The 20,936-nt window shown below is 39.0% G+C and overlaps 1 protein-coding gene across 3 annotated transcripts in view; it reads right to left on the bottom strand.

The window, feature by feature from the left end:
- The window catches only part of CDH2 (cadherin 2), a 118,731-nt gene that overhangs the window by 56,464 nt on the left and 41,331 nt on the right, over positions 1–20,936 (bottom strand). The window lies entirely within an intron of this gene.

Genomic DNA, 20,936 nt, shown 5'->3' with positions numbered 1-20,936 from the left:
GAACAACCATTTTATCTCTAGCTCCAACCCTTATCAGGCAAAAGTGCATTTTTGTCAATATTGCTAGAACTAAGGTCAACTGTAAAATATTACATTTTTGAAGAATAAGAAGGTGACTTGGGTTAACACTGAACCATCTACAGGGAGGAACAATCCACCTTTCAAAATGAAAATGTTCATTTAACATGAAACACAGAAATGATTAATTTAACAGATTATAAATTGTGACTATTAAGTGCAACTACCAACATTAACTCTGAGAAAAGACTCTGTTTTGTCCTTTAGGTTTTGATAGTGCACAGTAGATTAAAACTAATTATAGTTTCAGTATCTTCATCATTAAGTAACTCTGCTCACATCAGCCAATTTACTAAAAACATTACATGGACACTAAACAAATGATTTATTGTTCAACTGAATAACTAAAACCAGGCAGCCACAATATTAGGGTGAATTTAGGCAAGACCTGAAAAGCTTGTTCCAATGGAACCAATCAGCCATAGCTTGTTAATGGAGTAAGTCCAATCAAATCAATCTGGAGTTCTTACAAGTCTATATAAAACTCTAAAAACCTGTAAAATCTGTAATAAGCCTCTTCCCTGACTTCTGGGCATTGTTTACTGCACTGGTCTGTTAAATTTATTGGATGGCCTCTACTGGATATTTGAGTTTGTGCTGTTTTCAACAAACAAACAAACAAACAATCATTAATCTTATTTATTCTTGTTTAAGAGAAATAAATGAGGAGACAGCTAATAGGAAAAAAAAAAAGCAATGGATTTTAATTTCTGTTTTCATTTGAAAGTTAAACAAATACATTTCTGGACAGGACAGACATCTCAAATTGCCACTTAATAAATGAATAAAATATCAGCAACCAAAGACCACCTTTTCCATAGTAAAGTCACTGTATTTGCAAAGAAAGTGCTGAAGGGAAACAAGTAGACACCAGAAACCTCTTTGTACTGCACACTTGTATTGATTTTGAAGAGTTTGGTATGCATGAGGACTACAAGACTGCATCTTAAGGAAATGAAAAGGAGCTACAACACCCTTTGTACTGCCTGGATCTTTCCATCAAATGGTAGCTTTTCCTAACGTTTCATCAGTAACGGAAAAGGAGGGAAAATAAAGGCTGACAAAGCATTACGCATGCACTGCTCTCCCCCCTCCTTGCTAGTGAATCCCCCTGCCCCTCAGTTAGGCTGCTCTGCACAGACCTGGTGCAGTCAGCAGAAAAACAGAACAAGTGTTTCTCAACAGAGACTGCTAAGGAAATACACAACTGAGTCTCAGTATCCACATGTGGGGACGGAGGAAATGCATCTGCCAAGTTAGTTATGGCCCTGATCATACATATCAGGTTACTCTCCTTCATGCTACTATAGGCTGCAGCTCCACTAATATTGACTTATTCCTAGGCCTTTCTTACTACCTCTAGGCAAGTCCGTGCTTATCCTTTCAACTATACCAGAACAGTGTTTACAGAAGTCAATTTATCTTTAGGATGCTGGATTTTGAAATTAATGGTCTACAACGAAAACTGAATCAATATAACATCTTTAGAATATGAGATGGATCTGAAAGCACAGATAAGATAAGCAAAATTGACAGAAGATCTTTAATTAAGATTTCCCAACATATACAAATATGTCAAATTAAGATTTCCCAACATATTATATGTATTTATACATGTTGGGAAATCTTAATTTAGCTATGTATTTTTGTAGTACATTGGGGTTGCCAACAGAACAAAATTGCAGTCACTCAGGCTGAAATTTGCCATGAGAGAAATTTCTTTTATTTTTTTTTTTGTTTTGTCTCAGCAAATGGGTCTTATCTCTGACAATCAGCAGTAGGAAAAACAGCTGCTTTACTCCTACAGATGTCCATGCTAACCACCTTGACAAGGCCCACTGCAGGGATGGGATGCTGTTCTCAACTGTTGCAGTTAAATGACAATGTTAAACCTAAACCCCAGAAATTATTAGGTATCTTTAACTACTCTTCCCTTTAACTACAAGGGACCAGTCTTGGATCCAACTTCTCCTAGACAATTTTAAGAAATCAGAGCAACTGTAATTCCCAAAGACCCTGGCCTCACAGGAGACAACATGTGCTGCCCCTGAAAATGCTTTTTCATCACTAGTTTTCTCTACACAATGTGGCAGAGAAGTACTTTACACAAAAAGAGCTACAGAGGCCACAGTTCTGGGGCAGAAAAATGCTGGAACAGGATTATAATGTTACTGCTCTGAGAACACGTACCACCAGCACTTTCCCCCCACCCAAATCTGAAAACCGCGACAGAGAACTGCAGAGAAATCCTAAAACTGTAAGTACTATTTTGACCGCCTCTACTTAAATTTTCAACGAGCAATCGTTCATGAGAAAGGCACACAGGGGCAACAAAGAGCAGGCAGAACAGCAGACTCAGTACATCTTTATTCAGCGGCAGGAAGGCACTATTATCTGATGCAGAATGGGCCTGACATGCAAAGAAAGCCGGCATTGTTGCAGGCCGCACTGAGAACACCCCAACTGCTCACTGCAATATTCACAGAAAGATGAGCTGGGACGACCCAAAGTAATACCTTTCAAACCGATAAACCAGAGCTCAATTCTTGCAATAAAACTAAAGCCCAAGAAGGCAGGTGAAGTACGTACTGCCCAGAAAACCCATGGAAAACAAACGTCTGGAGACCAGCCTTCACAGCCCATCTCGGCAAGCACGCTACCGAGCGGCAGTAAAAGATGCAGTCAGCCTTCTAGACATGGTTGTCTTGGAGACACCAGAACACACTGCACCGATGACAAAGGAAACAAAAAGCTGGATGCACTTTCTAAGGCTTTTAGTCCGCTCTCTTTCATCTACAGTTTATGGAGGAGGGCCTCCCCGGGACGGGTATGCGAGGAATGCTGGCATCCCCACCAGCTCCCTGGGGTAGAAATCCGTGCTGGCTGGGGACAGCATTTTGCACAGCCCTCCTCCTCGGTTAGGGACACCACGGCACAGCACAGCACCTCGAGCACACGGGACCGAGGTTTCTAAGGAAGGCACAGATCTGCACCAGCGTTAAGCCCTTCCACCTAAGGATATTTAGCTCACAGATGCTGAGTGGTTCGATAAGAAAGCGGGGTTAACTTCATAAGCCTCGCATTAGCTTCTCCTGACACCAGACACTTGTGAACGGGGGGCTTTAGCTGCAATTAGTCTTTTATGAATCTGATGATCAGTGACTGCAGAGAACTGGGTCTGCTTTTAAAATGATTATGGAAAGCCAGAAATGCTGCCAAGTGAACTCTTATAAAAGCAGTCTGTGACCCAGAGAGAGAAATAAAGCACGCCGTGTCTCCTGGCTTGTGCAAGGGCCCTGGAGCCGTGCTGGGGATTATTTCCACTTAACCAAGTGGTCTGCTGAGAGATTCCTTCCAAACTATAGGCAAAAATTCAGAAGTATACTTCAAGGTAACGGAGCCAGAGTCTCCAGCAACTAGCAGAGGAACAGCTAATGGCATTTAGGCAGTAACAGAGAACAACTTCCATCTGACTGTAATTGAGATATGCATGAAGAAATCTCAGCAAAAGCTTTATTTTTTAAACAGATGGTGGACTCAACAGCAAATCTTTCCTATTCCAATTGCTGAGTAACTCCTGTAACTCTAACTTCCCTGCTGAACTCCATCAGATCCTAGCTTTGTGAGAAGGTAGGAAAAACATGTCACTTTTGTCCCCCTTTAGCCTGCTCGGGAAGGAAGTCTGCTACTCAGCCCGAATGGGCTTCTTCTGCACTGAACTATAATATGTGCATCGTGGACAAGGATCTTTTCAATTTGCAGTACTTTTCATTGATAATGGGATTCAGAGCTACATCAGAGGATGCCATGACAACAATAGTAATTACTGGCTGTAGATACACACTGCCACATGCACCCATCATTCTTCGAATTTAGCACTAACGCTTAGGTCTGGCTGGATAGCCTGGCAACACATGCCCAAATACATTATGCTGCAAGGACTCTGGCCTTGTCTCTGCATCTGTATCTCTTGTGGCACAGATGTGATACTGATGGTTATTTGCAAATAGTGTGCAGGGGTTGTATCTATTTCACACACAAAAAAAGATGGAAGTTCTCACCCTTCCACAGGTCACCCGCTTGCATGAATGTTTATAAATTTCTTGATTTCATGGGCTGCTGACTTTTATATGCCCACTTTCAAATTCTGTGAGTACACCAAAACTTGTGCATGATATATGAACATTTAGTTCTGACTGACAGTAGGATGGGTGAAGATGAGATGAACAGGGAAAAAATGATAATTTTCCACATCATAACCTCCTCTTCTTTCATGCTGCTCCACTCTTTTGCCTGTACAGTTGACTGAAAAGGAGAGAAGGAATGAACCTACACGAAGATACAGGTTAACTCCTCGCCTTCCGAGTCTGTTTTGAAAGGTTTTAAAATGGACGGTTAATACGTACCTCACAAGGGGATATTGGAATAATCAGTACCACCACCATCGTGCTTTACAAGACTTTGAACAACTATAAATAGAACTACACATCTGTAGTAGATGATTGCTATACTCTCAGAAGTATGACCAGCAATAGCAGAAAATCTGGGTCAAATGATGCGAAAGACATTCATACCTGATGGTATCATCAGCTGTTAGGGGTTTCTGAATCAGATCTAAGTCATAATGCAGCATTGAAACTACCATCTCTCTTAACTTTGGTCCATTTGTCTTGCCACTAAAAGCAAAACAGTATATTGTATTAACTGAATTGCTGACAGCAGCTGTACTTGTATTTGGGACTGCTAAAAAAAACAACTATTTGTAGGCACCAAAATACATATTTTGGAACCTCATTTTAGTCATTGCGTGGTTTATGCATATCCAAACTTTGTTAAATGTCATGAAATTCTCACAGTTGGAGAGCCTATGCTTTTAGGCAAGGTTTAAAAAAAATAATCCAGAAATCCCATCTCCTTGTAAAATGCACCTCAAACACCCCCCAGGACACTGAGCAACTGTGACCCTTTCTGGGCTCAACCTGTGGTGCTTGCTTTTCTGTTAAAGCTTCAGTATCCTCCAGCAACGTCTTCTCGCAAAGGCGTGGGATGGATAGGAAGGACTGCCTGCTGTCCATAATGGCTCTACCCCTTTAAACTTACAGCATCAAGCTTACTTAAGTGGTTGAGGCTGACAAATCCCTTTGCCTATGTCTGTACGTGCAACAGAGAAAATCACATTAACAAAAAGTATCACGGCTTCTTCTTAGGTATTAGACAAAAGTCCTAGGAATTTGGGTTGAACACTTATGACTACAGCATCCTAATGACCTGTGCTTGGCCTTTCTTTCTGAAGTGCAGCTTTTGACTTGTCAATCATCCAGAAGTTGAAGTGCTGCGTACTGTGTACGCCTATTACCTATCATGCAAATCTGTGACTACTGCCTTAAGAACAAATTCAGCAGTAAAAGTACAAATTTAAAAACTGATAGTTTGCTAGGCTAGGCCAATCTGGCAGAATAAAAATGCCTCTTTGATGCATCATTTCGAATTTATTCGATGATGAGTAAATCGATACACGCCACGATGACCCATTCCTTGGTGTAGGTACCTTCTGTAGCTGAAACATCCACAACAGTACGATTCAGTAGGATTTCGAAGAAATACTGTAAAACTGAAAACTCAACTATCCAGAATGATTAGGGGAATACCAGTAGTACAGAAAAAGACCCTGCTTCCCACAGAGAGGTTCTCTAAGACAGATACAGGTGAATTTCACACTCAAGGTATCACGATTCCTGCTGTGAAGTTCATAGGAACCAAATAATCCAGCTGTGCAACCACCATTTTGTACCTAAATCCCAACAGTAAAGACCAGGCTCAGAAAAAACAGGAGTATGTTGACGATGCAGCATGAAGCAGAATGTGCTACACAACATTCTTTTTCTATCTACTTCTATTTTGTAAATAAAAGGAGTGTTACTCAGGATTCACACAGACAGCATTTGCTTCCATTTTATGATGTTGCACTAGAGACACATCCTAATAGGAAGGCAGAGCGGCCAAAAGATTAACAAGCTTGATACTTGCATATACTTTTGCATCAAAATCACTTTCGATGTTTGATGCCCATCTACAGCCTACCTCATTATTTTAGAGGATGCTCTCAAATGCTGCTCAGAATTAGGACATGAGATGTTTTTACACATTAAGTCCATGGGTATTTGGTAAAACAATTACACAATGCTATAACGTACAGCCATGCTAAGGGAAGTTTCAGCAAGCCCTTTAATCTTTCCTAGATCCAATTAAAATATCTCCAAACCATACACAAAGGTCTCCTCTTGACTCCCAGAAAAATTTGAAAGTTCTAATCCCTCTTTTTATATAAACTGTAATTAAGATCTTCTGCCACATCTATTTATAGTCAGGTACAGCTAAAAAGATAACAAATGTTTGCTGATAGCTGAATCGCTCCATTTTGCCCATGTCATATCAGATGTCTATTAAATTTCACCATAGCAAAGCTAGGAAACAACAAATTAGAGGTTGCTTACTTCCAGAGAGCATTCCCCTCTGCCCCAGCAGAAAATCTACTGTGTTTTATAGCATTTAGAGCAGCTTAGTTTCTCAGGCTTTTTGTAAGGCTACATGTTCCATGTAGCTGACATACACAGACTGCCCGATTTCAAAGTTTTTACTGACTCACCTACCAGTTCCTGCTACAAAACAAACAAACAAACAAAAAAAAACAACTTAAAAACAACAAAAAGGGACATGACTGTAAAAAAATGCAACCAGAAATATTTTCTTCCTTCCTTCTTTTCTCATAGGAGAAAATGAAACTGCACACTTACTAGCATCTAGAAAATAAACCTGTACATGTTTTCTGTATCAGCAGTCATCAGCCAGTTGACTAAATTTTCAGAAAAATTGATGCCTAAAATAAATATTTGCAAACTAACACATTGAAACTTCAATTACAGGAAGTAAAACAGGTCTTCTTACTCTTTGTAGCAGATGCCAGTTGTTTCCACTACTCTGTTTTATGGGAATTGGGATCCTTATTTAGACTTTAGCATTACACAGAGCATATTTTATGGATACAATTCCAAATCCAGGTCAGTTTCAAATTTTCCGAATCTCCATCCTTAACAGCTTAAGTCAGAAGCACAGGAACAAGGGAAGATCATACAGGAATGATGTGTTTGTAATGCAAACATACGTAGTATGACACTACACAGCCAAAAAGCAAATTCTGCAGCCTTAGCTAAAGCAAATCACAATGAGGTGGTCATCTGTATGATTTGCCCCATTGAATGGAAAGCTAAGCCTGAATCTGCAAAGTCATTTTTGTATTGATACATTCTCAGTAAATGTGGACAGGGCTACTTATATGCTTTGAACTGGTCATATGTAAATTCCTTGTGAAGATGCAGTCCTGGATACAAATCTCTGTATTCATACAGTAGCTGAAGTATTGGAGTTTTACATTCCTGCTGCTAGGATCACCTTTATAGCTCTAAAGAATATTTACATCAGTGTTGTTCCTGTGGTAGAAAATAACAGGACAAAATTTATTGGTAGGTGATACAGATAAAAAGGTACCTGTAGCTGACTATCAGCTTTATTTAGTTTATCTGCATTGAAAAATTGCTAATAAGTATACAAATCAATAAATCACTTGAAAACCATCAGAAGCAGGCTCTTAGTACCATACCTGAACATTATTTCCTCTAGCTCATTTTCCCCTTCCTTTTAAAATCTGTATATTACACCCCGCCCCCATTTCCTCCAGTAATCCCTTTTCTATTGTGCAGATGCAAACAACAGAAAAAAAATGCAAAACGAGCCCATATTCCTGCTGTGGGATTGTGCCACAGAAGCAGAGGGAAGTTTACTAGAATTATATACTGTCAGCTCTGCTCTACTCCCACCGACACTCACAGAGTCTTGCTGCACAGGAGGGAATGTAGACGTTAAGCTCTAGCATACAGAAAATATGTATGGGGGGGGGGAGAAAAGCAAAATGGGAATGCTGGCGTACAATAAATATCACAGACACTATGACTGTGTGCATAACAGCTTGCTAAGCAGAAGCAACAGGAATGCTATTTCTACAATCAACAGAAAGTATCACATGCTTCTAAATTATAGGTGTGTGTATCATGTAGTAGGGATAAATCACTGCTTAAACTCGGTATTATCAAATAAACTATAGATTAATAATTAAACGTGTTCTCCTCCCCCCCCCCCCCCCCCGCAATATTCATAATATCAAACTTGACAAGCTCTTTTTCAGCTAAAGATACAGGTAAGTATACTTCACATAGAAGTGAGATGGTTGCCTGCAAAGTTATTAAAAAGAACCACTTCAGCTCTCACAGAAGAGCCATTCAAGTTTCTGATGGACAGGAATCTTACTTTCAAAATAATTTCAACATTTAAGACTTCAAAGTATATAGGTTATTGCTGCATTTATTCCAAAGCGGTCAAATTCCACCATGAGAAATTCTCTGTCAAACAGTCAAAAGTTTGCTAATAGCACAGCTAAAAAACTTTGGTTTTCAAAGACAGTCTCTGTAATTGATATTAAAGACTCAATTTCCATTTTGAGAGAGAATGGAATTATAAAAAAACAACAATGAATTGAAACTTTTTGTAATAACCTGTTTCCATTAAAAAAATGCTTTCTTTGGCCTTTATCCAAAGACAAGTACTAGATACATGAGAGCATACATCATTAACAAACATTTTCAGAATAACAGGTCACATCTAACAAGATTGAGACTTGGTATTTGGGGATACAGAAAAATGCAGAATGTACTCACTGTCAAAGAATAGGTTATTCCTGCATCTTAGGATGTTTGCATTGTCTGTATATATACACATGCTCTGCACGCACATGCTAGTAAATATATATTGATGCATACTAATGCCTTAGGACACTGAGAGATATTTACCCAGCCCTAAGGGAACAGTGTATTAAATTCTTGATATGGGGACACTGTTGATGTTGTAGTATTCGTGGAAAGGCTTCTTTCCTCTGCTGATACTCCAGAGAAGCAGGCTTCCAGAAAGTATCTGATATCTTTTATCTGATTTTCTACTCAAGTTCTTAAATAAATATAAATATTTTAAAGGTGACGCTGACTAGCTGAAGATGGTGGAATTCATTTCAACCAACTGTAGTGAGCCCAAATGCCTAATCATCTGGTCACTTTCTGTTTTCAACTGAAAGACAAATTGCTTTCCTAAAGGGTTAAGACAGGCTGGACAAACTGCCATCTAAAAATAATTCCCCCTCCACTAGAGACTACAGAAGCCCAGATGACTGACACCAGATGTCTAACAATGAAGGACAAGTTTCGTATAAACAATTATCTTGAATTAGGCCAACTCGCACGGTTTAAAAAATGACAAATTTTGGGTCACATAAACCCTTTTTTGGTTGTTTTAAAATCCTCACAATGTTATTCTCAGGTGGGCAAGTATTCCTACCTTGCAGCTAAGGAACGACAACTGTACAAAGTCAAAAGATTTGCCCAGGGCTACAATGGAAACTAACGGCAAACTAGGATCAAAGATCAAGTGGTTCTGGATGTTCTGGGAACTCATTCCCTAGCTGACATCACTTCTCTAATACATCTGGAGTGCTTGCACTGAACAAAAACAGACTTGCAAAACTGCCTTAAGTGAGTTGTGGCAGGGCACGTTCAAGCCATGAAAGCACTTTGGCGTGATCCACCAAATGAATGAATACATTGGCTACTCCAGACAAAAGAAAACAATTCAAGTCACAAGAAAACCCCAGACCCCACTAATGCTATATATGTCTTTTAAAATGGTCTAATTCATCTACACAAGTATTTCCACAAAGTCAGAACACAGCCATCGGCAAGGAGGAAAAAATATATGTATTATTTTTTTATGATAACCTCACACTGAAACAGATTTGTTCTTAATAAGGTTATGTGGTCTAAAACAAGAGGCTGTTTTTAGGCAGCATTTCTGACAAGGAGAGAGTGAGTCAGTACAGATCAGAAGTAGTTTATACATACAGATATCCACAGGGAAAAATTACTGAAAAATTTGTTTACAGCTCTGATGTTGAGACTGCCCACAGGTAAATAGTCTAGATTAGAATTAGTGTCTAAGGGTGATGGCTCTTTCAGAAGTCTCCGGTTTGATATAACCCTTCTAGTGAACTACAGCTAGATTTCTATGTACTTGCCCCTCGGGGACTCACTCATACACAAGCCCTGATCTTGAAAGGGTACCAGCTGACCCGGCACAGGCTCCTGCCACCAGATCCCAAATAGCCTTAACGATACACCCAATGTGGGTCGCGATTAGCATTGCCACTTGACAAGGAGCAATGACTTCTCTAGTTTGTGTTGCAGTTCATGGGCACAAACAAAAAGCTTCCCATAAATTGTTGAACGGTACCCAACTGAGCAGGAAGAATCTGGAGGGAAGCTTTAATAGGCTATTGAAGAACACTGTGATGAGCTAAGTATGAAACAGCAATAGAAATAATAGTGGAGGATTGCAAAACAAGGGCATAAGGCCTAATATATGTGAAGATGTGCCAGTTAGAGGCAGGAAGGAACTAAAGCTGGAAAAGGGATCTCACAAAGCAATTCTTGAGTAATGAGTGAGATAAAAATATACCTTACTAGGTTCTGGTTGCATTTAGCCTGTGATGTATTTAGCTTCATTGCCTATCTAGGAATATTGCCCTACTATTTTAACTTTGCTCCTTACCTCATCCTCAACAGATGGCAGCACCTTCTGCCACCAGTTCTTGCTCCCCTTTCCATAAAAGCACCCCACGAACTGGTGCTGAAACTTGTAGAGGCTTGCACAGAGGCAGACAGCTGCTTTACCTTTTCTTTCTCTTTCTGTAACCTATAAACTACACTGCTAAAATATTTATCCCCCCCAATAAATAAATAAAGAAATGAGTACAGAGAGAAAATCAAGTAATCAAGTGATGAGAGGAATCAAGTAATCAAGTATGATGTGAAAAAGATGCAATAAACTATTTTCTAATTGTCTGAACCGTTGGATATATTTCTTCTCTCTGCTTTGGTAGTACCTTGAGTATCCATGGAAGCTACTGACAACATGCCATTTCCATCAAAATGCCAAAGCAGTCAACCAAAGCATGGTTTGGACTATAACAAGGCACTTCCCAATCAGGGCCTATCAAGGTTTAAAGGAGAACTAGCTGTTCAATACTGGCTAATAAAGATACACCGTCTGGCACTGCTAGAAGCCCCTGTATATATCCAAAGTCGGCCTTAGAGAAAGATATTTCTTTCTCTAGGCTTTATTCCCTTTGAAAATTTCCGGAATTTGAGGCAAGAGATGCATGCAGGCTGAAAGACGAAGAAAAAAAGCTGGAAGCTGAGCCCTTTGGACAAGCTGGCAGAAGAGATCAAGTACTTATTTTTAACAAACCACTAACTGCAGAAGATCCCCTGCTTAGGAGGTCTGCCCAAGTTGTATGAGAGGCTTCCCCACTACCTGTGCTTAAAGATAATGAAAGAAAACACGTATTTGTGAATCCTTTCATATTAATTCTATTCACGTTTTTAATAACTTCGACTCAACCTCTTTAAAAGTCATTCCTCCATTGATTAAAAGGAGGAAGAGAAACACATGCCAGGGCACTGGAATATGCAACAGGCATAACTGAAGTGCGCAAAACACAAGGCCAGTTAAGTAAATTAGTATCAGATGATGCCGAAGGTGGGACTTGAGGGACATGAGCTGATGCAGTGAGGCTTCTAGATCTGTGCCAGGATTTGCTTCTCAAACAATTTATAAGAGTACTTATTTAATAAGCATTTCACTAAACGCCCTGCATGGTAAATTGATTGACCAGAAAGAATCCGTGCAGAATTCTGACTTGCATAGTACAAGAATCGCATCAGTAACATCTATAAAATTAATCTCAGTTGGCAACATTGCAGTAAAACCTGTGCTTTGTATCTGTGCAAAATATTATTGCAATCTGGATATATGAAATAGTAAACATGCAGAAATAGTTAGGAAAATAAATATCCACTATTCCTTCTGCATTCAGAAATGACCCTTGGTGGTAACAGTCCCCTTCCACCTACAGAGACAAAACATTCTGTCTCTAACAAATGACCTCTGCAACGATGATTTACAGTAACCATATTTAATGATTAAGATGGTACAGTAAAGAATGCAAGGTTTGTCTATCAACTTCCTGAAGTAACTGAAGAGGCTAAAAAGGGGATTTACAAACCAAACAGTTTGAGATAAGAACAAAAGAATTCACTCTGTTCAAAGAAATCACATTTATTTTTTTTTAAGGACACTTCAGAACAAGTTAAGGTTTTACAGTTCTACAACAGCATGAATGCAAGACAGCTGTTTTAAGAGTAAACCTTAACACTTCCAGTAGCGAATATGACTCAGAGACAAATAGGTGCCTGTGGTATGACTTGCCCCTTGAGTACAAAAGTTTGTGAAACTATTTCTGTCCGTTTTAGGTTATTACTTCAAAAGGTACTTTAAAGGTTAGAAATGAGTAGTAATTAAAAGTAAACCCAGTAGTAATTCTTATGAGTGGAGGAGATGATACTTCTGCTTTAATAACAGTCTCCACAGAAATACCATGTTTTATGTTTCCTGCATTTCACACGCTGATAACACAACTGCAAGCCTTTTTATTTAAGTATTGGGTATTAGATTAGGTGTAAGTTGCCCAAACCTACCATTCCATAAGTTTTTACACCCTGTCCTTCACACACATCACCTCCCCTTTCAAGAAAGCCTGAACCTTTACAATTTGACTCATATTCACTTGCAAGTCCTTCTCTGGCTGCCCAGTACCTCCACTACTTCAGTGGCTTTTCAGTGGTGCTGAGCAGCCTGCTGTTCTGTTCCTTCATTCATACTTCAATGGCTTTTTGCTGAACAGACAACATCTAAAAGTGAGGAGGCGAGACCACAAATCCCAGTTTCACTATGGATATCCAGCCTAGTTGTGTAATCACTTCAGTATCTTAAGAACAAAACACTGTTCTTGGAGAAATTGCTTAGATGGTAGAAAAGTATTTTCTGTTTGGCCCTGGAAAGCATTCAGGTGAATGGTCAAACAGATAACAACACAGCAACAAACAGAATATTCACCATGTCCATCTTCCACAGGTAAACCAGCCCATCATTTGGTATTACTTCTCTACAACTAGCTTTTGCTCATCAGACACTAAAATTCAAAAACAAATCAAAAGCTACCTTAAATACTCCTATTTCTTTCCATCTCTCAAGAATGACTATTCCATTGTCTTGCCTTTGATGATTTAGACATTACACTAATGCATTATTTCTGAATTCAGCAGAAGAGAGTGGGACAAACCTACAAAGGCTGTTTAGTGCACAAGACAGGGGCTTGTTAGAGCTACCATTTGACAAAATCCTGGCGAAGAAGGAAGAGTGTGGTTATTGTTATCCATTATTAAGGCGGACAAGAAACATTTCCATGTTTACAGTAAGGGAAAAAAATCCTTTTTTTTTTTTTTTGAGTAGCCAACAAGCAAAACTGCAAAATGTTTTCTCTTCAAATCATTTTTAGTAGATTAAAGCATCTTTTAAGTCATACATTTTATACATGATTAATTTTGCAAGCAATGGAAAAAATAACAGCATTTAATGTAAGGATCGCTTGCTTAAACTGAAATTATTCCCCTTTCTTGAATAGGGATACAGGCATACTCATTTATTTCTTTAAAGCTTTCACATTTCTGCTTCTAGAACAGAATTTTAAGGATAATGTATGCTGGATGATACATAATAGGCATATTTCATCCATATACATGACAAAGACATGCAAATTACTATGAGAAGCCCAGGGCTATCCTAGGACCATGAGAAGTCAGGAAATATTTTTGGTTCTCCCTTTGAGCTTTTAAGAATTAAAGGCCTTTTTTATTTTTTAAAATGATTGCTTAAAGCTTCCTGTGCTAGATAAAAAAAAAAGTCTTTATTGGACAAACTGTGTCTGTTCATCACACCATTTAAAGGCAGTCGCACCGATCATCTTGGTAATTACACGTAACAAATATGGGAGGTTAAAAAGGGATTATTCCGACTTCGGTTCTTGCACACGCACTCTCCAGTGTGAACCAGAGAGGTTCAATGGGGCCTTGTGCTCCCACCCCTCCTAGCCCATGCTCTCAGCTCATTAGAATTTCTGCATCCTCTGGTCCTGCAGAACTCCCATTACCTTCTTTTGTGCTAGGGCACTAAAGACAGTAATTTACGTCTAATTAACGGAACTGAGTCATAATGAGCTTCTTTCTTCCAGACATGGCTTGAATGTGAAATGTCCAAAATAACCAACGAAACCGGGCTTTTAGTCCTGCTCCGTGTTAAGTTCCTGTAACACAATGCTCTTATTCAGGCTCCCTTGCTTTGCATACAGTCGGAGGGCTGGAGGTTATTCACAGTGAAGAAGTCTTAAGACGGTGCTCCCAAAGTGGCTTGCCACCAGCTTTAACATTTCAGCTGAGCAGCCATGTTGAGACAGGCAGGCTGCCTCGCGTCCTCCCAGGGCCTGTCGATTTTGTCCTCCCGCCACCTTTGAAATGGCACCGGCACTCCTCAGGAGGGATCGATTTCCATGCAAGAGGGACAAAAGGCAGGATGAAAGTTGGGGGGGGAAGGACACAAAGGGCTGTGCCTCCGTGTAAAGCAGAGCATGATAAAAGCAGTTTTACTGATCCACGACGAGCCACCAAGATGTAATGAGGTAAATCAAGGCTGTCAGAGAAACAAAGTGGAACGGGAACAAAGCCACGCAAAGAGGGAAAGGAGCTGTGCTGCCCATCCAAGGAAAGGCGAAACTTGCTGATATAGTGAATCTGACCACAATAATACAAAACGAATACACAAAATGTTTTAAGATACCGACTCATCATCTGAAAAGCCAGCCCAGGTTCTTGTCCTGAACCACTGTATTTCCATCATTGTTTTCAGTTACATACACAGTTGTGATGGTGCATGTATCACACACATACCAATATGCTACTGTAAGCAGGAAGACAAAAAACACCCTCAGCAGGATGAGGTCCACCAGCAAACCACAGCCTTAGATAGCTTGGCTTTTCCATGCCCAGGGGAAGGAGCAGAGCTCTGAAGCACGAGCAGCCAAACAGAGCCTTTCACCTGCCCAAACCTTTGGTACATGGGCACACAAAAGCAGCCCTATGCTGCTTTGTAGGCTTGGGCTTCCCCGTTTCACTCTAAAGAAAGCTACAGATATAGACTGTCTACATCAGAAGACTTTTTTGGTGGGTTACGAGACACAAAACTACCTTTTTAATCATTCTGCATTAAAATAATTCTGTGTTACTTGTAACATGCGATTTACAAATTATTTTTTTCAAACTAATTTTAAGTAGAACACCTTCCTTCATATTAAACTATCATCCCTGATGTCGAGTGACATGTAAATAGTTATACAACCACCTACTCGTTTTTGTCTGTAGTTGACAAAGTACCAAGCTGTGACAGCACAATAAAACCTCAGACTAAAGTTATTAATACTAAAACCATGTTAGTATGGAAGTACTCAGAAATTTGTTTTTCTATGGGTATGGTCATCTTACCTGCAGCAACCTGCATTTCCATACATGTTGCTAGCTCTAATTTAAAACCCATCCTCTCCAGAAATTTCAAGGGACAAAGACAGCTTCAATAGACTTGGCCTTTGGTTTTCAGCTTGTCCTGAAACCACAACACAGCTGTTCTGATTTACCTTCCCACTCTCCTTCTACACCATTCTTCTTAAGCCAACTTGTGCTTGCAATGCAACATGATAGTTTTTATGCTATGAATGAGACATGACTTAGCATATAAACTTTCAGCTTGCTTTATTAACAGCAGAATGAATAAATTAAATAAGCACTACGAGGCTTCCCCCCATACCCCACCTTGCACTGGTCAAAATAACCGATGCATATTAAAGCTAATAATGTAGTTGCTTGGTAAAAATACTTTAATTGCATAATAGAACAAAAAAGTTACAATTTATCAATTGATTAAAAGCACCATTTGCTAAAGCTGAATTACACTAAGAGCACTTTCAATGTTACAATTATGTGAAAAGAAAAAAACAATATACGTTTAAAAATTCTATTTGTCAAACATTCATTTTGTTAATGTACTAGTCTTCTATGTTAATGACTTTTTAAATGTAGTTTTCAAAAAATTTACCATATAAAGAAAACAATTTAAGTACGTCACACTATATTAAAACTTATCTTCATTTGAAAACAATACTGGTAATGAAATGAATTCATAAGTGGAATTGCTTTCAGAAGCAAGAGTTCTCAATCATTTAAAGAATCAGTTAATCAAACATGGAAATTCTCAGTAAAATTACTGTAGCCTCTTTAAATGCAAGCAGAGAAAGAGATGTCGTTTTCAATTTTCCCCATATATTATTTTTCTTCATGCAAAACAGACACCCACAAAAAAAAAAAAAAGGAAATCAAGAACCAAGTATCATGACAATCAGTCCAGTTCTGTTCCTTTGAACTGAGTCAAATGGATTTGCAAAGGTTGATTATCATCATTTGCATGTAAAATGCATTTTCACTGGAGGACTACGGGGCAGATAAAAAGACAAGGGGGAGGGCAATTGCTAATAAAAGCATACACCAAAAATGAAAAATTATTTCCATAATCTTTTTCCCCCAGTAATCCAGATGAGCACACAGCTAAAGCATGGAACTGGCAATCTGCTGCCGAGACCACTTTGTTTGCTAATGGCATAAGGTTCAGACTGATATTTACTGCGTTTTTTTTCAGAAGTTCTCAGAGCAGAGCTGCCTATAAGAGTTATTTTTAAAATAGCATACAAAGTGTTTCTAGCCACAAAGCACAATGCAAGGTGCCTACCAGATTTCCTGAATATGTAATTTTCTACTTCAGTATTTTCATGGGACTTCAATAATATCCAATTTGGTTTATTTAGCATTCATTCTACTTGCATTATTTTCTACTCTTCTATTTTAACAATTTGTTTAACACTGTGCAAAGGAACTTAATTATGAGGAAAACCTCGTTTGGCTGACAACATATCAATGGATTATGTTGCTGTGCGAAGCTCGGACAGGCTCACCACGTGATTTTAGTTCTGAGAGCTTCTTGCCTTTTCCTCCACTACGAAAAGCAAATGTAAAAACGTGCTTCCACATGCAGATAAAAGTTTAAGTGGGTATAATAAGAATTTACTCCTAAAATTTAGCAGTAGTGCTCAATGAAATTTTAATGCTAGACAAAGACTCCAGACAGGATTCATTTCTACAATTTAACTCTCAAATTATTTAATTTATGTGGCAATGCAGTCATCCATTTAACAGCCTGTCAAACCAAGCTAGCAAATCTACAGGAAATGTAATTTCAAGACAAGCATAAAGACCACCAGAGCACTGCTGCTGTATTAGCGCATGTGCCCATGCATGCACGCTGTGTCTTGTTTTGTTCATCCATTTCTCCCAGCGGGAAGCCCCTTCATCTGGCTCTTCCAAACACCAGATCCTTAATTCTCAGGTAGTACTTTCACTTTGTTAGGTGAAAATATTTCCTGGCCCTAAGATATACCCTTTTGTTCCTATTCCCATATGGGCAAGCAGGGACAACATGCAGACCGGTGAAAACCAGCTTTGGGCCCCATCTGTACATAGGGCCCACTGAAAACAGTCACTTGGGTTTTTCTTTTGGTTTGTGTTTGTGCACCCATACAGCCACGCTGATGCCAAGCTTGCAGAAGCAACATTTGACACCAGTGCAAGACATGCATCCCTATTGCTTTGGCACTACAGAAGGACAGGATTTGCAGTGAAATGTCCGTGTTGTTTCTCACCCTCTTGGTGCCCATAGCTACAAGTCTGAGTTATGCTTCTAGCACTTGTCTTTACAAGGCTCCTGTTTAGGAAACACAAGTCATTTCAAGTATATTAAACTACGTGTTTAACAAATGGCCGTTTTTTCCTTTTTTTTTTTTTTCTCCTCCTTTTTGGGTGGTACTGGGAGTTTATCTTTGCATAATACAGTTTCAGCAGAAAATGTGCAATGTAAATGTGCTGGAGAGCAAAACTCTACGCCTGATGCATTTTTCCCATTTCTGGAAACAAGTAAAACCACACTCTTCCTATAAACAGCCAGAGAATACCTTGTAGCTCTTTATGCAGTCGAATAAAGAGGCAATATCCATAGCTGGATATCAGAGCCAACTTTAAAACATTAACTGTCCTTGAACTGAGAGGTAAACAGGAGTAATACCCATCAAAAGTAGTTTGCCATCATGGCTGCATTTAAAAAAATAAATGAATAAACATGGACTTTTTGCCAACATCAGCCCCACATATTGCTCTAAAGACATTCATCTCAGGCTTTTATTAAGGTCATAATGATAACCACTGAGCCATCCAACCTCCTCTTCTTTGGAAGGGGCTCCAACTTAAAACTGGGAAAAGTCTGAAATACAACACTATATAAAGGCATTTAAAAAACACATTATTTCAGCACCTTGGGACATGGTGAATTGAAGGGCTGCCTTTTCGCTCTCTTTTCATTTATGAATAATTATACGAACAGAGACATGCAAAACGGGTTTTCAGAAAGGCAATGTATTATTCAACTCCGAGCAGAATTCACATTCCAGGACACACTTCTCGACAAGTACAGTACTCCCATGAATAACATTTTCACAGCACTGAAGACCACAGTATAAATCCTGGGTCACAATTAACCATAGCTTCATCACAATAGCTGAAATTCCTCATGTGACCTAGCATAATACAGCATTGGTATGTGCTGAAGAGACAGCTAGAGCAGTAATATTGCGTATGACTGAGGCTGAGAAATATATTGTGTAATACACGGCTCTGTCTGGTGCTCATTTCATACGCTTCCCCTCACCTTAACCTCCCCAAGAAAAAAAATTATGACCATGATCTATCACAACTTCCACCAGCATGAAAGCAAGAGGAGAATAAAATCAACTATTTGCAAAATTCCTCTGCTAAAAGCTGTTGGTGTTTTTGTTTGTTTGTTTTTAAAAGGAAAGCAGAAGAGACAGAATTACAGAGAGAACCTCCACTATTTTTTTTTTTTTTTTAAAGTAACTCAGAGTGCTGATTTCATTAGCTGAGTGAGTTTGTCTTGGTGCTAAGTAGACAAGAATTTGGTCTTCGAAAGCAGAGAAAAGTCTAGACTTCTGCTGTGGGGTTTCTACCTTTGCAGTTCTCCAGTTCCCTATATATGACACCACCTCCTTTAGAGAAAATAAGAACTATAGTCTTGAAAATACTAAAGTTTAACTACAAACTTTCAGAGAAACTGTACTGATTTATGCGGTCCAGTACTTGTCAGTTTCTTTTCCCCAGTATATAAATTATTTCCTTAAGTATTGAGTCCTTTGGGTATGGACATATACATTACATACAGTAGCCAAGGTTTATGACCGAAATAATTTTGAATCTAACCAGTCAGCTTCTTGCTGTAATGGATCATTCTGTTTTACATGCGGTAGTCAATAAAATGTTGTTGACTTCCAGAAGAAAATAATCAAGCTGGATGATGCCAAAATATGGCAAATGAGCTGTGTATGAAATATTCTCCATGTACAGAAAATGCATGTGCTTGTGAATAATTCTTTGCTACCCTGAATAGTCTTTGTTGAACCATATCTATAAGGATTATTTCATTAAATATCCAGCATTTGATGCCTCAGCAGTTTTTCCCCAAGCGTAGGGAAAAATATCTCAGATAAGACTGTGCTGTCTGTTGATTTACTCTAAAAAAACATCAATGCTTTAATGATGAACGCAACGCTTAAAATCATACTGCCAATAGGCTTGTAAAGTATTATACCACCCACTTGTACTTGTCAATGATTATACGTTCTGAAATACCTCTTTCAAGTTACAAGAAAGGAAGCACAGGATTTGGAGAAGGGCAGTAATTTCAGGAAGGAAGCTAAAATTCATAAAGAGTACCCAGAATGCTGACTGTTTTTACTATCCAAAAACATGTTCCCAAAGGGAAAAAAAATAGGCAAAGCCATCATCTCTCATCAGCAAATCCAAGAAGAGCTAGGAATATAACAGAAGCATGCAGTTGTGGGAAACTTCTATCTTTTTGTTGACGTCTACAGCATTTTCCACTGGATGGGTACATCCCGCACAAGTAGAAGCTGGACTCTGTAATCCTTGTGGGTCCCTTCCAACTTGGGATATTCTATGATTCTATGATCTCCATCTAACAAACTCAGGCCTACTGATAGCAGAACGGCTTTTCTTTAGTACATCTTCTAAGATCTACAATTAACAGACTTAAAACACAGCAATTAAATAGCTCTCTTCATTAACTGTGAGATCTAGAACAGTCACAAAGCAGCCGGATGTCTACTACAGGCAAGGAAGTCACAGATGCCCAATGCATTTTAAATCCTATGAAATTTGTTGCTTTACTCTGACATAAGATGTTTTGGAAAAAGTCTGCTATGCCAGAAAATCTGATATTGAGGGATTTTACCTATTTGATAACACTGGAGGGTAATGATCCTTTCTTTTATTTGCTTCAGTCTGAACCTAGGAAAATTTTGGAGATTGGTCTTTCCTCACTGGTGCTTATTTTCACCCAGTGGGGCAATAAAACTCAAACACATATTTCTTAAAAGGCTGCTGTTAAATCTGGAAAAGCATACATTATTTTGGGGAAAGAAAAGATCATTCTTGCTTGCAGTTTTCTCTTACAGACAGCTGCCAGATGGGACAATTCCCCAGACTGATCTGCTTTCTGATCCTGTTTCAGATACCTAACTTTCCTAAACAACTTTAGCTGTCTGACATAAAATGTCTGGCAATAAG

The sequence above is a fragment of the Anser anser genome (assembly GCF_964211835.1).
Source record: "Anser anser genome assembly, chromosome: 2".
Lineage (NCBI taxonomy): Eukaryota > Metazoa > Chordata > Aves > Anseriformes > Anatidae > Anser > Anser anser.
The sequence above is the reverse complement of the archived record's forward strand: the minus strand, read 5'-3'. Positions and strand labels throughout refer to the sequence as shown.